The 8,180-nt window shown below is 41.1% G+C and overlaps 1 protein-coding gene across 18 annotated transcripts in view; it reads left to right on the top strand.

Annotated features, from left to right (window-relative positions):
• The first annotated feature begins 3,540 nt into the window (after positions 1–3,540).
• Positions 3,541–8,180, top strand: part of ttn.2 (titin, tandem duplicate 2) — a 205,810-nt gene continuing 201,170 nt past the window's right edge. For all 18 annotated transcript variants that reach the window (XM_057851521.1, XM_057851523.1, XM_057851526.1 and 15 more), the window contains exon 1: positions 3,541–3,677. The gene's annotated coding sequence lies outside the window, so the exon portion shown is untranslated. The remainder of the gene's footprint in view (positions 3,678–8,180) is intronic.

Genomic DNA, 8,180 nt, shown 5'->3' with positions numbered 1-8,180 from the left:
CTATTCCTCCAGGATTTATCCTTCAGGGTATCCACAGTAATTCCTCCGTCCAACACTGTCTTCTGCATCTTCTTCTCTCACACCTTCATGTCCTCCCACACTACATTCCCCCAAATCAACAGGAAGTGACCTGGATAGACATCCTGTCACTACCTAACTGTGACAGGCTACCGGATTGCTAGTGTTGCTGTTTACAAGGGTAAATGTATCCCCCAACCCAGAGGCCGTGGGTTCGATTCTCTGCCCTGATGAACTCGCCTAAGTATCCTTGAGCAAGATACTGAACCCCACATTGCTCCTGGTGCTGCGTCACCAGTAGGTGGATGGCGATGTAGTGTAAAGCGCTTCGAGCGCCTTGAAAGGTGGAAAAGCGCTATACAAGTATAACACATTTACCATGTATGCTGGGCATGATAACCATATGGATACATTGGTACGAAAAAGTATCTGGACCTTTTGGAATTTCTTACATTTCTGCATAAAATCACCATCAAATGTAATCTGATATGTGTCAAAATCACACAGGTGAAAATACAGTGCTTTAACTAAAACCACCCAAACATAAATGGGTTTTCATATTTTAATGAGGATAGTATGCAAACAATGACAGAAGGGGGAAAATTAAGTAAGTGAACCATAACATTTGATATTTTGTGCCCCCCCCCGTTGGCAGCAATAACTACCAGACACTTCCTGTAGCTGCAGATCAGTCCGGCACATCGATCAGGACTAATTTTGGCCCATTCTTTTCTGCAAAAGTGTTGTAGTTCAGTCAGATTCCTGGGGTGTCTGGCATGAATCGCTGCCACAGTATCTCAATGGGGTTCAAGTCTGGACTTTGACTTGCCCACTCCAGAACGTGTATTTTCTTCTTCTGAAACCATTCTGAAGTTGATTTGAATCATTGTCTTGTTTCACCATCCATCCTCGTTTTGGCTTCAACTGTCTGACAGACAGCCTTAGGTTTTCCTGCAAAACATCCTTTTGAATTCATTCTTCCATTAATAATTGCAAGTTGTCCAGGCCCCGAGGCAGCTAAACAGCCCCAAATCATGATGCTCCCTCCACCATCCTTCACGGTTGGGATGAGGTGTTGATGTTGGTGAGCCGATCCATTTTTCCTCCACACATGATGTTGTGTGTTACTCCCAAGCAATTCAACTTTGGTTTCATCATCATCATCACGGCTCTTGCATTAGGGCTGGTTTCCCGTCCCATTGCGTAGAGCTGACCAGGTGAGCTAGGCCCCTCCAGTACTGGCGGTCTTGTGCCAGCAGATTTGCATCCTTCAAGGTAACTCTGTGTTGTTGGAGGTCGTCCGTGATGGTGTCAAGTCATCGAGTGCGGGGCGTTCCTCGTGGCCGTCTCCAGCTTGCAGCTTGCAACTTCAGGATGGCTCTTGTCGGGTGCTCAGGAGGAAGATGGAGAACATTGCCAAGCCAGTGGATGCGGCACTGTGCAGCCAGGCTCTGGGCTGATTTGTCCGGGCTCGCAGGGTTTCGCTGGAGATTTTCTGGGGCCACCTGATGTTCTCGATGGTTCTGAGAACTCTGCTGTCAAAATTCTTGTGGCCCAGTGTCTTGTTTAAGGGCCATGTTTCGTAGCCATAGAGGAGAATAGAGAGTACGGCAGTGTTGTAAATTCGGAGCTTCGTCTTCTGTGAGATGGCTTGGTGCTGCTAGAGTGGTTTCCAGAGACACTGGAGAGCAGAGGCTGCCAGGGCTCTCTGGCGGTTTCATCAGTCCACAAAACGTCTGTGGCGTGCTCAAGTGCCTTTTTACAAACAATACACGTGCAACAATGATTTTTAAGACAGCAGTGGCTTCCTCCGTGGAGTCCTCCAATGAATACCTCTCTTGGCCATGGTTTTACTTCTGGTTCACGTGTGCACAGAGATATTGGACTGTGCCAGTGATTTCTGTAAGTCTTTAGAAGACACGCTAGGGTTCTTTTTTGCACCTCTCTGAGTATTCTGCGCTGAACTCTTGGCGTCATCTTTGGTGGACGGGCACTCCTTGGGAGAGAAGCAACAGTGCCAAACTCTCTACATTTGTAGACACCTTCTCTGGCTGTGGACTGATGAACATCCAAACTTTTAGAGATGGTTCTGTAGTCTTTCTCAGCTTTACACAAAGCAGAAATCCTTGATCGCAGGTCTTTCGACAGCTCTGTTTACCGAGCCATGATGCACATCAGACAATGCTTGTCATTCTTACTAGGTGTGTGTTTTATAGTGGGCAGGGCAGCTTTAAACCAGTCATCAGTGAGCATACACGTGACTTGTGGTATGTTTGGTAAAAATTGGTTTTAATTGCTCTTTAAGTCTCCTTAGGCAGAGGGTTCACTTACTTCTTCAATGAGCTTCTGTCATTGTTTGCATGCTATCATTAAAATATGAAAATCTTTTTTTGGCGATTTATTTATTTTCCCTTCAGGCATGCATTTATATGTGTTTACAATTAATTCAACCCGAAAAGAAAAGGGCAGACGGGAGAAGCCGAAGCGTATTGAATCCCACCCCCAGTATACCATATAGGACGCAGAAAATATTGAATAAGAATTTTTGACATTCAGATTTCGTAGTGATTCCAAGTTTTTTTTTTTTTTAATAACCATCCCCTCTGATTGTTCATTTTCCCAATAGTCCATTGTCGAATGCGTCCTTCGCCTTCGAGTGTCTGTGAGTGAGTGAATCTATAAATGTTTGGGTGGTTTTAGTTAAAGCAGGCACTGCATTTCCATCTGTGTGATTCTGACAAAGATCAGATCACATTTGGTGGTGATTTTATGCAGAAATATGAGAAATTCCCAAAGGTTCAGATACTTTTTCATACCACTGTAAATGTGCTCTACTGTATCAGTAATCTCCATTACCATTTAGGACACGTTCAGAGTTTGTCACAAAAGGATCACTGCTGTCGGGAACGCGCCCTCTCAAATAAGGGGTTTCAGAATCTGCACCTTTCAAACAAAATTTCTCAAGCCTCAGTGGTCATTTTGGAAGATGTTTGTGTACTTGTGAGAAGGGACCAGATTTTATTTCCGCCTGATGTTTAAAAAATAAAAAATAGGACAAGGCAAAGAGCATTAATTGTGAAATAATGAGATAAAATAGAAATTAAAAAAACAATTGCATACATGTGTATTGTTCGGCCTTTCGGTTTTTCGGCCAAGTGTTTCCAATATTCGGTTTCAGCCAAGAATTGTGCTTTCGGTACATCCCTGGTTGAGTTGAGACAGAATGACCCGAGCGCACTGTTCGATGGAGTCCATTGTGGCAAGAGTGTTGCAAAAAAGTGGAAAGCGTCCCTCCCACAACGGTCGGCTTGTCAGTCATTTTATAGATAGGAGCAGCTGTCAGGTGGGACACTTGTATAAAAATCCCCCTCCTTCCCCCCCACCGGGCCGACCAATGAGCCGCGGGTCGGCCGTGACGTCACGGAGGTATAAAGCCCCCCGGCGGAGCCGCCGGCCCCTCTGAGCAGGGTCAGCGTCCCGGGTCCGGACGCAGACAAAACTACTCGCCATCCGGGCCGGTAGTTTTGTTTTGGGGACATTTTCCACTTTTCGGAGGAGCTTCCCAGTCAAAGCGGGACGAGGACGCCCCCCCGGACCTCTGTCCCCCCCAGCCCCCCCTGACACCCCAGCAACCCTAATCGGCACCCTTGCGCTAACAAGTAAGTAACCGCGTTTGACTTTGCGTCCGGCCGGCTGAGATGTCGACCGCTTCCCAGAATAGAGCGGAGGCCGCCGAGGGGCGCCATGACTTTTTAAGGGAATCGCTCAGCGCACATGCCACCTGTCAATCAAACTGAGGTGTGGCGGGGGCGCTATTTTTAGCTCCTGGTGTCCTTTCCTTATCACCCCCGACACCAGAAGGCTTTTATTTTGACGAGACGCCACAGCTGTGACAGATTTTATTTCAGTACTTTGGATGACGGAAAGAAAAATTATTTATAGAAAAGCATCCGGTTGGGTTTCGTACTTTTACTATTATTATTATTTGGGGGGGGGGGGCAGGTTATGAAAAATACACCATTTCAGGAGCCTTTTTATCGGCAAAAATGATTTTAGGAAGAGTTGCGTCAAACCGTAGTTGCTTCATTTACATTGACCACACCTGAACTACCGTTGACGATGATAAATGTCCAATCATGTGGCTCTTAAATCTCTTTTTATAGATGATTTTATCAGTAGTTATTGTGGAATTATTCCTTGATTGATGACTCCACAGGATAGGAACTCAGGAATGACTTACTCATGAGAATGGAAGTCTGCAGAGTCAAACCGACGGCCACATGGTACACAATGGTGCCACCAGGCGGGGGCCAGGGGTGGTCATGTCTGCCCCTATTGCTGGCCACCCCACACCACCCTACTGATATGAGTGCATGTTGCACCTACAGTACAGCCTGGCAATCTCTTGGAAGTTCTTTTTATTATATTTTGTTAACTCAGTAATACAGTGATCCCTCAATTATAACTGTCAATGGGGACCAGAACCGAACCGACCGTGGAAAGTGAAAAACTGAAAAGTAGTGTCACGCCCAATTTTTAACACGCATTTTGGTGTATGTATAATATCAATAAGTTCATATAAAATCATATAAATGCATGTTATCCTAAGAAAATTAAAGATTAGTTTGAAATAGGACTGCAACTAACGATTATTTTCATCATCGATGAATCGGATAAATGTCACTTCTATCATTCACCCTCGCAATTTACCTTGAAATTGTTTTCAGCATTTTGTAAGATGGATGACTATTTCCTTCAACTTATCAATTATCAAATAGGTTGGCAACTAATTTTGTAATTAGTTGTTGCAGCCTTATTACGAAGCTAGTTTGGACAGTAAGATGTCTGAAAATTGGCAAAAATGTGAATTGTTTTCCCAAAGTAAAGGCAGATTTTTACCTAACCCTAATCCCAACCCTAAACCCTACTTTGATTTAACACAAATATAATGAAAAAAAAACTGATATTTACAACTGAGAAGTTATATATGGTGGAAAACACTCAAGTGACTTGAAGTTCCGCTCTGAGACCCCCAATTTGGCCAAATTTCAAAATTGTCCAATATGCAAGTGCGATACTTCATTGGAAAGCTTAAAATCTCAATTTTCAGGGGGAAGAAACATTTTGAACAGGACGGTATTTAAGAAAATTAAAATGACCCCCAATTTTTTTTTTTTTTTAAAACAGAAAAACCCTAACTGGAGGTGACAGTACACAAGAGCATACAGTAATTAAAGACACCATGATTTTAACGAGATATTATCATGTACTTACCTTGTTTTGAACCAAAAACTATGTAGCATGTATCATCGAGTATCAAGACACAGATGTGAATTGTCACAGCCGGATTTTATGGGTGAAACATGGTAATATAACAAGGGTCGCGATGCAGAAATCACAGACATCAAGGAGTGGTCGAAATGTTCTTTTTCATAAATGTATCCTTTTAAACTTTTTTTTTTTTCGTTTGGATCGATTATTTCTCATCTAACATATCAAGGAAAATGCAACAGTAACAAAAATAAATCAAATTAAGCCATAGTTATGAGGTAGATATCCATGACTTATTTACAGACACCATTTTTTTCACTGTGACGTCATTTGTTTAAAAGCAGAAAATATGCGAGTGAATAATTTTTTTTAACGAAATATTAGTCATCAATTCACGATTCAAAGCTAAAAATGAAACATTTTGATTAAAAATAAAATGACCTCTTTTTATGGCTGTGTTTTATGGCTACGTCTGTAAACGGGGGTTTCCAGGGTAAAACGGACAAATTCAAAATAGTTCAGGGGCTTCATGCGCCATGAATCTGCTATTGTTCTATCAAATACAACAGTTGTTTTGGCTTAAAATACAGCAGTTTGTTTTAAAGAAGAGTGCAAAAGCAGAAACTGCTTTTTCAGTCTTTCAGTCTGTGTTTTCCGCCATATATATGTTATTTCAAGAATTTAGACAAGTTTGAGGTAAAGAAGGTCCTAAACGATTAATCGGTTATCAAAATAGTTGTTGATTCATTTTCCAATTGATTAGTTGATTAATCAATTAACTGTTACACCTCTAGTGTGAAACACTTCAATAAAACATACATAAAATAATGTAACTAATACTTCAGTACATTCATTCTCTTACTCACATACGATATGTGTGTTTGTGTGTGTAAATGGACATATATGTAACAAGTGTGAGCCGTATTGTTAAAAGCACCACTGAGGTGTACAAATAATGGGTGTATCAGCAGGGGTGAAAGTGGATAGAATTTCTTGCCGGAACTCCGCGACGTGAAGGTCGCCACGGAGCCTGAAATTTTATGTATTTATTTATTTATTATTTTTTATTTTTTTTTTTTTTTTTTGGGGGGGGGGGGGGGTAGTCAAAAATACTGAAATGCAAAGAAAACTGTTTTGGTCAGTTATTTCTATAACACATACAAAAAATGATTTTCATTCAAAATTGTATTTTTTCAATGATTTGCAAAATAAAAGTGAACAAAAACAGCTATAACCCCAACCTCCATTCTAATTTTTATTTTCCCTCATTTCCTCACATACTAAATGCCAAATCTCAATTTGAACTACTTAAGAAAATAGGATGTATATTAAAATTGAAGACAGTGTAAAAATGTACTTTTTGTTGTGGTTTTTAATAATATATATATATTAGTAACATACATTCAGAAAAATAAGTAAAAATGACTTATACTATGCAGAGTGAAATGGAATATATTTTGAAGATTGCGCAAACATTGCCGTTGATAAATAAGCCACCTTAACTTTTTCTTTGCTCATAAATATATGATCCATTTTCTGTTGCATTACCTTTTATTTATTTATTTTTGGGCTGTTTTAGAAAACGTTCACATTTGAACCATTCAGAGCTAACTATCTCTGGTGACCACAAATCAGTATGTCAGCCAATTGAACGAATAAATGAGTCCAGGCGTTTTGATTTGCTGCGTGCATTCGCACATTGACGTGACTCGTCATTGTCAGACTCAGATAACTGCAGCAGCTGGGGAAACCTCCATGCCGTCCGTGGAATAAAATCAATAATAAATATCGGTTGAAACGGATTACACTACACAAGCACTTTATTATGCTTGTTGTTAACACTTGTGTATGTAAATCTGATGTTGGTAGATGTTGGTAGTCTTCTTGGAGATGAAATGCATGTGTGGCAGCTTTGTATATATGTATATTTTTTACATCGCATTTTGACAGTTGCCGTCATATTTTCCGAATCAAAGCACCGTATACCGGAACAGCGTTCCGGCCCTGAATCTTATACCGGAACTGCGTTTCTGACCGTTCCCGCCTACTTTCACCCCTGTGTATCAGTAAGATCCGGTTCGGCTACTGGAGGGCAGCGGCAATGAATAAAGACAGACAATTTGATTTGAGTGAAAAATGTATTAAGAAAAGGTTAAACAAAAAAGGACAAATAGAAATATTTACAGACTTTTCATGTGTACACAATCACTGTTGATCAAATGTAAAAACTCGGAGTCCAATTTTCCCACCCCAATATTCATGAGTAACGAACGGCCAAGTGTGAATATGGATGTGGAAGGTGAGTGTCCAGGAGCCCTGCTTGGGTCACCAAAGCTTGAATGGATATTGGAAGTGCTTAGTAGGGACAAGCCACCGTTCGTCCCTAATAGGAAATGAATGGGAATCGTGTACCAAGGAGATGTTTACAGAGCTAAACCTACCAATTCTCTCCGAAAATGATGTGCCTGGTGCCAAATTCACTGGCAGAGATGTGGAGGAACATAAAAATGTCCATGTCCAGTTAAAGCGATGGCTTGAGTGTCGAAGGCTGAAAAAGACGGAAAAAAACGAGCCGACCTAAGCATAGCCTTAGCTTTTTTATCGACGCGACTGACAATGACATTCTCCTGTTTCAACAAGCTATCCTTTACCATCAGCCCTGTCTTTTTTATATATCCTCTGGTTGTCCTACGTCTCAGACCGTTCTGGGGGGTAATTTAGTTAGCTTTGTGTAGCGATCGCAAATACTACTCAGTGACAGCCAACAAACTTTTAATTTTTTCAATGATAACAAATCTTAATTCTATAATTTATTTACACTTCCCCCTTACTAAAGTTGGTTATATATATATATATATAACGGAAACGTAACAGTGGCAGTCAGATATCAT

This window comes from Corythoichthys intestinalis, chromosome 12 (genome assembly GCF_030265065.1).
Source record: "Corythoichthys intestinalis isolate RoL2023-P3 chromosome 12, ASM3026506v1, whole genome shotgun sequence".
In the NCBI taxonomy this organism is placed as follows: domain Eukaryota; kingdom Metazoa; phylum Chordata; class Actinopteri; order Syngnathiformes; family Syngnathidae; genus Corythoichthys; species Corythoichthys intestinalis.
This window is presented reverse-complemented; position numbering and strand designations above follow the sequence as displayed.